Here is a 13,069-nt window from a genome sequence, read left to right as displayed (position 1 = left end):
AGTCAAGTTTTGCCCGCCATATTGTGTGTTAAAGAAGCGAAAAAAGGAATAACAAAAATTACTCTCTATGTGAAAAATTGTGTTTGTTTTCGTGTAAAAAGCATAATGGCACCTTATGTTCCGCAATACACAATTGGTAAGTACGAACCATGAAAAACACAAAATATCCTATTTTAACGTGTCTCCGATCTATGAAACTGGTACCAGGGTGCCAAATTCCCAGGGGTGGGGGGTATTCCCCCCACCAACGATCTTGTCCTGAAATTTCCTCCCATCAAACTCTTCCGGGGGGAGATTTTTTTGTTTTAACAACGAACGTAAACAATTAGTTTGGATTCGAATATTACTTGACTGGAAAAATATCGATAACATACAAAAAGAACGGACAACAAAGAGCCTCATCTCTTAGGACACTGAATCCAGCAATCCCCAGAACACAGTAATTAGACCGACTTATTTCTTTTCTTCTCGATCAACGGCTCCAAAGGCGGAAGAAGATGGATGGTCATCTCAACGGCTGAGGAGGCGGAGGAACCTAGAGGAGTAATACCTCTATAAAAAAACCTTGGTCCATCTGGCTCCGGATGGTAGCACCCTGTAAGGGCCCCTTGCCAGGGTTACGGTGAAGACCTCAACGACATCTGTGGTGGAGAAGGAGACCTTCGGAACGGCAGAGATGGCGGAAGAGGCAACCCACCCTCTTGAGAGAAGAGGGAAACCACTGCCTTGTGGAGAAGGGGAACTTAAAAGGCTAAGGGAGTAAACCCCGAAAGAAAATCCTGATCCCCCAGGTTGGGGGTTGGAGTGAGAGACTTTAACTCTACCCGTAAAACGTAGAGCAGAACAGCTAAGCTATGCTCACTGCAAGCCCAGAGGCAGAAAGGAGGCAGCCCCTCCACTGGGCTAAAATGCTGTAGGCCAATCCCCTGCACATTTGAACCTACAATGATTAAAAGAAGAACAAGAGAGCAAGCCGGCTCCATTTACTTGTAGTACCACATTCATGAAATCACAAAAAAACATTAAAGGAATTTTGTACTATTTTTGTACAATTTTGTACACCAAATCAAAAATTTTGTACAAGTCAAATAACCGAGAAAAATCAAAATCAAAAGTGGTACTACAAGTAAATGCTGTAGTACCACTTTCTAGAATTCCAAAATAAACAGTGCAGGAACTTTGTACTATTTTTGTACAATTTTGTACACCAAATCAAAAATTTTGTACAAGTCAAATAACTGAGAAAAATCAAAATCAAAAGTGGTACTACAAGTAAATGCTTTAGTACATTTTCGAGAATCCGAAAATAAACAGTGCAGGAATTTTGTACTATTTTTGTACAATTTTGTACACCAAATCAAAAATTTTGTACAAGTCAAATAACCGAGAAAAATCAAAATCAAAAGTGGTACTACAAGTAAATGCTGTAGTACCACTTTCTAGAATTCCAAAATAAACATTGCAGGAATAATGTACTATTTTTGTACAATTTTGTACACCAAATCAAAAATTTTGTACAAGTCAAATAACCGAGAAAAAACAAAATCAAAAGTGGTACTACAAGTAAATGCTTTAGTACATTTTAGAGAAACCGAATATAAACAGTGCAGGAATTTTGTACTATTTTTGTACAATTTTGTACACCAATTCAAAAATTTTGTACAAGTCAAATAACCGAGAAAAATCAAAATCAAAAGTGGTACTACAAGTAAATGCTTTAGTACATTTTCGAGAATCCGAAAATAAACTGTGCAGGAATTTTGTACTATTTTTGTACAATTTTGTACACCAAATCAAAAATTTTGTACAAGTCAAATAACCGAGAAAAATCAAAATCAAAAGTGGTACTACAAGTAAATGCTTTAGTACATTTTCGAGAATCCGAAAATAAACAGTGCAGGAATTTTGTACTATTTTTGTACTATTTTGTACACCAAATCAAAAATTTTGTACAAGTCAAATAACTGAGAAAAATCCAAATCAAAAGTGGTACTACAAGTAAATGCTGTAGTACCACTTTCTAGAATTCCAAAATAAACAGTGCAGGAATTTTGTACTATTTTTGTACAATTTTGTACACCAAATCAAAAATTTTGTACAAGTCAAATAACCGAGAGAGATCAAAATCAAAAGTGGCAGTACAAGTAGATGCTGCTGTACCAGTTTCAACAATTGAAAAGTAAACAGTGCAGGATATTTGTACTATTGTTGCATAGTTTTGGACACCAAATCAAATGTTTTGTACAAGTCAAATAACCGAGAAAAATAAAAAAAATGCACTACAAGTACCACCAAGAAGTGTCCGTGACTGTACCAAGTAGCATGTTTGAAAAGTACCCTTATGCAGCACTTGCTCTTTTTTGTTATAATTATTGTCGCTTATGTATTCCACTAAGATCAATCCCTGCGAGGGTGAACATATTTGCTCCTGACTGTATACGTCGATAAACATACCTCAGCATTTCTAAGAATATTTCGGCTGTGATTGTGAGCAGTTCACACGCCTCAACTGATTTTCGGCCCCTTCTGTTGTGTTGACCCTGAGGTAGTGTGGGCGAGGTAGTGTCATTTTACACTGTTTCTAACAGCATCGCACAAAGAGAATCCGTGACAGACCCTCTTTAAAGAGTTCGGTACCAAAAATAGAATGAACATTCAATTCAACAATCTGACTGCAGTTGCTTATTTACTGGTTTTGTGTCCTTTATAATTGTCCGATTATGACTCATGTGCTATTTTTATCTCACACCTGGGACTGTTTGTTGTCGCGTTGATGTACTGTGCATTGTTTAGAATGGCGTCGTTAGATCCAGACTGCATAGAGCAGTGTTCCGCAACCTTTTTTTACTCACGGCACACCCCAGACAGGCCTAGACTCAACACGACACACCAAAATGTCTGTCCCCTCAAACTCATATGAATCTTAATGTAATTACGAAATATTACATCGTTATGTAATCAATTATTATTATTATCGTTGTTGTTGTTATTATTATTATTATTATAAAACATGAATAGACTTATGCATTTATTAAAAATTTATTAACTTTAATTCACTGTAGAAAATACACATTTCTAATACGAATTTTAAAGTAAATAACTCTACTCATACCTTCAATGTGATACTTGAGCCTGCTTAGCTGCACACAGACGGCTGATTCGTGGCGGAATCGTTGACAAAGCAAGCCTCATTTCTTCATCGATGGATTTGAGTCAATCTCTCTTTGATGTTTTAACTGCAGTCAACGTCGAGACGCCCAGTTCACACAAATAAGTAGTTGAAAATGGTAATAACACATTAACTGCCATCTCGGAGATAGCCGGGTATTCACTGCTTATTGACAACCAAAATGTATCCAAAGGCACTTCGAAATATTTTGATTTCAATGTTCTATCTGCTTTCAAATCTGCCAGTTCCTCTTGTAAGCGTAAATTTTTCGGAAGATATTTCGAATCCATACTGAATGGATCACGAACCTAGTCAAAATCTTCAACGCTCTCTCCAAAATGTTTTTTTGAAAGTCTGCTGCAAGAGTACTAATGTTCTTTAATTAAGTCCATCAACACCTTGTTATCGTCAGCAAGGGGCCATACAGTTTGGAACATCTCACACGATCCATTTTCAATTGCCTGTATCCACAAGTTCATCTTATTAATAAATCCTTGAATCTTATCCATACTAGTCAGAATATTTTCGTTTCTACCTTGCATTTTTCTGTTTAGTTCATTCAAGTGTACGAAAATATCGGAAAGATATGCCAACTTAGATACCATTCATCATCTGCAAATAAATCCGCATACTCACGCTCCTCAATAGTAAAAAATGAAAGTACCTCCTCTTTAAGTTCAAACATTCGCGTTAACACTTTACCTCGAGATAACCATCGTACTTCTGTATGTAGCAGAAGTGTAGTGTGCTCTGATCCCATTTCATGACACAAAACGTTAAAAAGTCGCATATTTAGGGGTCGCGATTTGATGAAGTTCACGACCTTTACTACTTCGTCCATCACAATTTTCAGAGGAGATGGCAAAGACTCAGCAACAATGGCTTCGCGGTGAATGAGACAATGGTCGGTTCGTAAGTTAGGATTTACTTCGCGTACTTTACCCACGAATCCTTTCACTCGAACTGTCATAGAAGCGGCTCCGTCTGTACAAACACTAACGCAGTCTTCCCATGTTAATTCAGTACGGACCACATATTCATTAGTCGTACGAAATATTTCTTCACCGGTTGCTCGCTCGGGTAGTTCTTTGCAAAATAAGAAATTACTTGCAATTACATCCACATTAACATACCTTATGTAGGAAAGAAGTTGTGCGTGACCGCCAATTTCGGTGGACTCGTCGATCTGAAGTGAGAACTTTCGACTGCTCTTTATTTTCTCCTTCATAATGTCTTCGATGTCACTGGACATGTCACTAACTCGGAGGCTGATTGTGTCAGCAGAGAGAGGAATTTTTGAAATTTCAGTAGCAGCTTCTGAACACAGGACTATTTTTACCTTTTCTTTACACGCGGGCATTAACAACGTGTCTGCTACTGTGTGTGTTTTTTTGCCTTTACCATAAGTTCAGCTACCTTAGCTAGCTTCCTGTACTTTTTTGCGAAACACGTACCGACGTAGTCATGAGCGTCACTTGTTTTTTTTTATTTTGTTCCAACAACCGACGAAAATAATTCACATCTTGACTTAACAGAGAGGAATGTTTTGTTGACAAATGTCGTTTTAATTTGCTGGGAACCATAGCAGCATTACTGAGTTTTTCACTACACACAACACACTCAGGGATTGGGCATGTTTTGTCACCACACCAAAAAAAAAAAAAAAAAAAAACCGTAAGATAAATAGTTATCACTATATTGCCGGTGAACTACTTTCTGTTTCTTTTTTTCGGGCTCGATGGTTTCACTACTTGCACTCGAGGACGGACCACTCCGTACAAGGAACTTATCCATATCGAAAAAATAAAATAGTAAGACTGGTGTAGCAATCCAATATTCGCACTACTGCAGAGCACAGCTGTGATTGAACTGAACTGAAATACTGTAATTGTTGTCTGACAATGTGTGGGTCCTTCGGCGAAGGAAAAGAGCAATAAAGTTTAAGAAGCGCCCACAAACAGGCACAAAACAGCCAGCCGTACACAAAAGATGCAGTGTTACAAATAAACAACTCGCTTGAATAGCTCTATTGTATGATTGGTGCGGGCCGCTAAAAGGTGAACACAAAGCTTGCCGCCTGTAACCCATCAAACCGGGCCAATATAACAGGTGAGAATACACATAAAATGAGCTAACTATAACAATATTGAGTTAATAAATTACATTTAATTTCTATGAAAATATAACAGTTATCAGCAAGAATAAACAAACACCTTCTTACTTAAAATCGGCAATTAATGTTTTACAATATTACAATAGTAGGTAAAATTTCGCGTCACACCTTTCACCTTGTGACGGCACACTAGTGTGCCGCGGCACACCGGTTGCGGAACACTGGCATAGAGGATTCCGCCTCAGAGTTTGAAGTTAGGACGATTTTGATGATGCAGATGAATTTGAAGATTTGGAAGGTAGGTTATATTCGTAATAATTATTGTCGACAATATAAACAGTGTTGCAAACTCTAGTATTTTATGAATGAAGTGAGAAGAGGTAATTTTTTTGGGTCTATTCATCTTGCCTCTGCCTTGATTCTCCAACATGCACTGATGTATTTTCAGTTTTTCCATTTATTATTTTGTATAGTGTATGTAAAATGAAAATGTATTTTATTTATTAAGTTTATTTATTTATTTTTTAAATTTTTTCAGATGACGCAGAACCAACTGATACATCGTCTGGTCCTGCAGCCACTTTTTCATACAAAAGATAATTACTTGTAATTTGTAATAATTTTTTGTTATGTGCACATAAGAAGTATTCTTATGCAAGATTCAAAGGATGTATTGATAGTTTATGTAGTTAATTATTGAAATTTCCAGGTTACGAACTTAAAATATCTCTATATTAACATTTGTTACAATGTTGTACTTTTTTCTTCTTCACAAAACATTGCTGAAAAAATATTAAAAAACGTCTGAAAATGAAAATAAAATTTAACAAATTTTTGTTCATTGATAACAGGAAGTTTTGTAGATTTAAGAAATATGAGGTTTAATAACAACAAATTAAGAATATTTTTCCTATGATTTTTTGAAAAACAACCAAAAACCGCAGAGCAGAGGTAACAATGCTGTATTATGAGGCCAGACCCTTAAATTCATGAATGGATTTGATCCCTTCTTAGCGTTCAACCACTTCGCCATGGAGTTCCTCCCTTCATACATACTTCTCTTTTCATTCTCTCTTTTTCGTTCCTCATTTTGCTTATCTTTTAAATTTTACAGATTAACCTTCATATCTCTACCGTTCTAACTGTTCTTTTTTTTGTGTTTCCTTACTTTTTTATTATAAGACATCCACACACTGTCAAATACTTGTAATATTAAAATATTAATCAATACTGAAAATATATTTGTCTCTTGCCGCAGTTGTAGTAATAATCTCATCAATGCATCAAACATGCAAATCCCCAGAATTGGGCTATTTTCAATTTTCAAAGCGCCCCGGCATATACTTTTAGTCATCACTCGGTACCAGTGGCGGGGATTGGTTCGAAAACCTGGAAGGGGGGGGGGGGCAAAGTGGCAAAACTGGGGAGGGCAAAGACAGTATATTTTCATTTGTAGATAAGGTTTGTAGTGTTGCCCACGAGACGAGACTTTGGCCTGTCTCGTCTCGTGGAAATGCTGTTTCGTCTCGAAAATATTCGTTTGTCTCATGACACATGGTCAATCTCGTCTCGTCTCGAATTTTTAAAAGCCTGTCCCGTCTCGTCTCGTGGACAACACTAAAGGTTTGGCATGGTGCTTAGGCAAAAGTGGCGAAAAGTGAGGGGGGAACTGTCCCCCTTCGCCCAACCCTAATCGCCGGCACTGTTCGGTGGCTTACATGTCATTATCATGAACAGACTGCTTGCGGTAGACCAAGGTCGCGAGCGAAGCGAGCGAGAAATATTTTAGATCCACAAGTATTTCTATATAAACTAACAGTGCCTAGGTTCTATTAATTTAAAAGGCACTAACAGTTTCACAGATTTAAACAATTCGTCTGCTAATTTAATTGTAAGTACTGGTGTCTACACAAGACAAGCGCTTACAGCATACAATTATGTCTGAGATCAGTATGTGAAATTTTAAAAATCCCGACGTTCGTACAAAAGAAAGTCATTTCCCCACTAAATCGGGAAATTTTCTGTGAGAAAATTATTAAAAATTTCTTGACATTCTAATTCTAAAATAACCGAAAAAAATGTTTAAAGTCGATAATACCGTACGCTTTATGAAAAGCGTAGGAAGGACAAAGAGCCAAGGTCAACATTTTAAGGTGTGTATCATTGAAAAAAGGTTCAGAACAATCGTCACCGTCTCTGAGAATTTACGAGTAAGTAAACGACCACACTTTGCCACAAAAGCTGACGAAACACATTACTGCGCGACAAGATCTCTGGAAAACTGAATTCTGAATCTTATACAAAGTTGGTGTACAGCTCTTTTAACACTACCAGCAGCCAAGGACAGTGGGGTACGCATAGAGAGGCTGAAGGGACTACGGACGCCCCCGAAATTTGGAGGAAAATTTTAAAAAGTAAAATGAAAGTAAAGAAATCGGGAAAACAAGAACTGGTAAGTGCAACCTCCCTTAAAATGACCCTCCATAACTATTTTTGACTGAATAACTTTTAAAACGGAGGTTTGATGTGGTAATTGGAGCTCACATCTCATGGGGAAAAAACAACAATAACAGGGTATCAGAAATTAATTTACGGCGATGTATTCTATGATCCAAGCAAAGATTTAATCTTACTAAAGTAGTAAACAACATTGTTACATTGTAACAATATGGGCCATCTATCTACAATTGATGTCTTTCAACAACGAGTTCCAACAGTTATTGCTGATGCTTACATACTTTAGTGGAATGCAGCTAAAAAGAGAACGTACTTTTCCCTCTTTGGATGGTGAGAGAACAAACGACAAATGAGTTTCTTCGGTGCATGTAGCATGGAGAAACGCTTCAGCGAAATGGATCCACACATTTCAGCTGGCTAACGGAAATCGATTTTCCCTATTTTGCGCACGCTCTAAATTATACTGATAGCCATATTTTTAAATTTCTGATCGGAGAACATTTTAAGAACTTTACACTGATATTTTATGATAGTTCACATTTCGACCTGTGTGGTATTTAAGAAATTTCCAGTGGGGGGATTCTACTGACTATCTAGGGAGAGCATGAGATAATGACTTTATGCCATATAAATTTCCCCCCATGGATAAAATTTATCAAGCAGATTGGGGGACACAAGTACCCAGAGGGGGGATTCCCCCATCCGCCCTACAAATACCACCCTGATTTTGACCACAACGCGGGATTGGAATAAAGACATCTAGATGTAGTACGTGGTCCAGGGGGAGGGGGTTAACCGTAAGCTAGTCACTAATACTCGTATTGTGGCCATGCTAACTGCTATAAATTCGGATATTTAATCTGGTGTTTTCTTAGAATCTAGACACCTCAGATGACTAATCTTTAATTGTATTTAAGTGTAATCCCACAGTTTCCAATATTATGGACTTCAAGACAATAAAACTTTGACGAATGCACTTGTCGAGGTTGATGCACAATATAATGCAACGTCCAACCACCTACGGCCACGCTACGTCTTTATTATATGTATTACTGCAAGAGCTTTCCCACACAATCGGACCATGTGGCCGAGTGGTTAGTACATCACGCTTCGACGCCAAGGCTCCCGGGTTCGAATCCCGCTCGGGTTTGCTTGTTTGTGAATGTCCATTCATCAATTTCATCACTCATCACCATCTTCGCAAATTAGCCAAGAGCCACAAAACGCGAAGTAAAATAAATTAAATCAATCGATCAATCTCAGATCTTACTGGGCTGTAATGATGATAAAACTATAACAAATTGTTTTCAGTTAGAAAGAGAACACTTCGTAGAACGTTGCTACATATTGTAAATCAATCCAGGTCATCCCGTTTGTTTTGTGAACGAGCGCTCTCGTATGCAAATGCGGATTGCTGAGCTAGCAGCGTTGTTAAAAGGAGCGGAAAGAAAATACCGACGGAGTGAGCTAGACGACAGAAAGGTGCTTCATTTAATGCGAATATTTAGTACCAAGCAGGGATGGGAATTTGCTGCAACTGTCGAAAGACCTAAAATTTCACTTTTCTTGTTTTCACTGTTTAATTAAATTATAAATAGTAATATTTGTATATAGACAAATAAATATTAGGTACACCCGGCCTCCAGGCCTCATAGCACATTTCATCAGGATTGTAAAGAAAGTTTAGCACCCAACCATTTCAAATGCAATAGCTCGCTGTACAATAAACAGCGTCCCGTCTTTCACCCACAGATGGTGTACACTGTATGACGTGATGACTCATCAAGTAAAATAAGGGACCTAAATTTAACTTTGGGCATCATTTATGGGATATTTACACGTCTCACTTGTCGAGAGTCGATCAATCTTGTACTAGCAGGATCACAGGGGATGGCGAGTTTAAATTGGTCGAAGACCTATGCAATTTATTACTAGCATGTAAACATGCAATCATCGCACCTACTTAATTGTAGAACTTGCCACTTAGAAAACAATCTAGATTACCTTGCTTACAGAGTAAGACTTAAATTAGCTCTATGTCCGAAATTGCTTAGGAGAGAAGTTAGAATGTGCAATTACATTGCCCTTGGCCTACGATCTAGCTGAAAGATTATGTACTGCACTTCTAGCTATTGGGAGGCACTGCACCATTCACAACTACTATATTTCAGTGTATTTTCAATTATATTTAATTGCACTAGTTCATGAGGCCTACTTCCCAATGGCCTCACATACCAATATTCATTGAAAAGAAGTGGCATTAATAAATTATGTTCCAATTGAAATGTACTGATTACGAACTTTTATATTAATTATATATTATCCCGCTTCCAGAGCGGGAATCAGGCATTCCCAGGAGGAGAATTGATGGGCTGTATACCTCTTTGCTTACCATAACCTAGAAAGAAACCTTCTACAAGAGAGAATACAGCACAATATAGCTTTGACATCTAAATCAAGAAGGAATATTGCACACTCAAATACCGGGCACGCTACAAACTCTACACGATCTTAATGAGTGTTCTCTGCTATTCACTAGTGTTGTGCACGGGACAGGCTTTTAAAAATTCGAGGCGAGACGAGATTGATCATGTGTCCCGAGACAAACGAATATTTTCGAGACGAGACGAGACAGGCCAAAGTCTCGTCATATGGGCAACACTGCTATTCACGCTTGTGTTCTCTGCTATTCACGCTTATATCAATGGAGATGAAGGTTTTCATTTTTGTAAAAGGTATGATTGTGTTGTATGAAATGTTAGAAATTGAATATCTGCGGTAATATATTTTTTTAAAAAAAAATTCTGTATCTCAGATAGATTTACCACAATAACCCTTAACCATATTGATGGAACTGAATGAGGCAATGGGTTGTCACGAAATCGTCAAGTCCTTAACGATAACGTATCGAGCTGAGATTGAGCACGTAAATTAATGCCATGCCAAAATTATATTCTAGCCCACATTATTCGATCTCATTTTATTTTTATTTTTGACTCACCCAATTGTATATTGTCCCATGGAAAAGTTACATTTTGACAAGTAAACTTCTAGCAAGTACCAAGGCATCCCGACAATAATGTTGATGCTGTTGTTGCCTTGTAATCAAAGAGTCCTGGATTTCATTCCAGATTTAGGTATATTGCACAATGGTTCGGGTTCTCGGGTCCAATCCAGATTGGCCTAAATTTTAGTGGACTATGTGCTAGTTTGGAATTACAACATGAACGTGCTTAAGGGACGAGAAATAAACTAAACCATTCAATCTACATGAACGTGCTGTCTGCAACGTGGAAATCAAAATTATTTCTTATTTAAATGATTGAACTGAACTTGGTTTCGTGTTTATATTACTTTATTACCCTATTGCTTAGGTTCATGATTTAAAATCTTTGCAGCTTTCGTATGTCTCGAAAGTACGAGTACCACGAAGGCCCTGTTCTATTCCAATTGACAAGTTGAAGCCATTCTTTCTTGCAGAAAAGGAGGCTATTAATCTTGGTAATGGAAACATTGCTTCTAGAAGCGACAGTGTCTGGAAAAGGATAAGTGAAGCTGCGAAAGATGTGTACAGTACCACACCAGAGGCCTTAAACACATATACCTACCAAAATCGATACGGTTTGCATGAACTTCTAGATATTTCAAAGGAAAGTATAGATCTTTCAGAACCCATTTTAGTGTATTCTTCGGAGGAGGAATCTGACACCGAATGGAATGATATACCTACAGACTCAGTACAGAAGAAATTAAGTGGGGTGCCTGACAGTGAGCGAGTTGGTGATTTAGGTCATTATGCAATGGAATTTAATATTGAGTTTAGTGCAGACGAGTGGCGGGAAATGGGACCAGAGGAAGTTGCTTACAACCGCAAAACGCAAGGCAGAACTTCATCACGAACAATGCAAGTATTGAAGAGGAATGTTTGGACGCACAAGGTTCATGATCATTTTCATGCACAAACAAGGTGCCCATGCAGAATGGTTTATTCTGGGGGAAAAGTTTGTGTAGAAAATGATCGGCAATATGTCAAGATCACGGGAATATGTAGATGGTGCGGTTCATTTCTTGAAGGTAACATTAATCACATTCCAAAGAATGGCAAAGTAATTATGGAATGTACTTTTAAAGGACAGTATCGCCAGCTCCATCCCAAACAAGACAAAAGACAATTAGCGGGAATAAGAAGAAAGGATGCAATCAAAAAACAATGTAAGGAACATAAGTCAGCTGTCTCCATTAGGTGTGAAGAAGCTGAAGCAGCAATGGAATTTGGTGAATCTGAACCTAGTCACATCCCAACATTAAATGCACTGAGGATTGCCAAGTGTTTGGGAAAGAAAAAAAGTAGGTTGCATGAAAATCCTATTTTGGCTTTATGTATTGCGAAGTACATGGAACCTTACAGTTCGTCATTGAAGGACGTGACATATGATAAACTCATTGTTCATTACTGGTCCCATGAACAAGTGTGTGTTACACAGGCAATATTCAAAGCAACAGATATATCGCGGTTATGTATTGATGCTACTGGTAGTGTTGTTAAGAAACTTGAAAAAACAAAAGAAAGGATGTCCTCTAATATATTTCTATATGAAGCAACGGTGCCTTATCCTGAGGAACAGAAACAATATCCTGCCTGTAACATGATCAGTGAACGCCATGACACAGAGACTATCAGACATTGGCTATGTCGGTGGTTGATCGATAGTAAAATTGTACCCATGGAGGATTTAACAGATATGTCCAAGGCCCTGATGTCTGCCTGCGTGCAAACGTTTACAAACTTTCAGACCCTTGCTAGGTATTTAGATAAGTGTTCAGAGATCATGTCCATAGAACCTGATGAAAAACTACAAGGCCTTCCCACTTGCTTCATACGATCAGATGTGTCTCACGTAGTCAAACTCATGAGTCAATTCGGAAGTCTTCGTGGACAACTGAGAAGAACTCGACAACTTTATCTAAGATCTCTTGGACAAGTTATTCAATCCACAGACTTGAATGACATTGAAACGCTTTTAAGCCACATTTTCACCGTTGCAATGAGCGAGTCTGAGGGTGTTAACACTGTTACTGGAGAAAAAACGCATTGTGAAGTTAGCAAATTATATTTGCAACATCGAATTGCCGGGTTTGAAATAGATATTCCTGAACAATCTGAAACGGAAGTGTCTTTACCACCTGACCCACTAGTTGAAAGTGAAATTCCAAAAGCAGCGGGATTTCGCATCTGGGCAGAAAGGATTGCAGAGGAAGTTAAGAGAAATGTAAATGAAGATGGGAACAGAGGAAATCAACAGTACTTGCCAGATATTGTAGCTGATATT

This window comes from Lepisma saccharinum, chromosome 7, assembly GCF_977018435.1.
Source record: "Lepisma saccharinum chromosome 7, izLepSacc3.1, whole genome shotgun sequence".
Taxonomy (NCBI): domain Eukaryota; kingdom Metazoa; phylum Arthropoda; class Insecta; order Zygentoma; family Lepismatidae; genus Lepisma; species Lepisma saccharinum.
The sequence above is the reverse complement of the archived record's forward strand: the minus strand, read 5'-3'. Positions refer to the sequence as shown.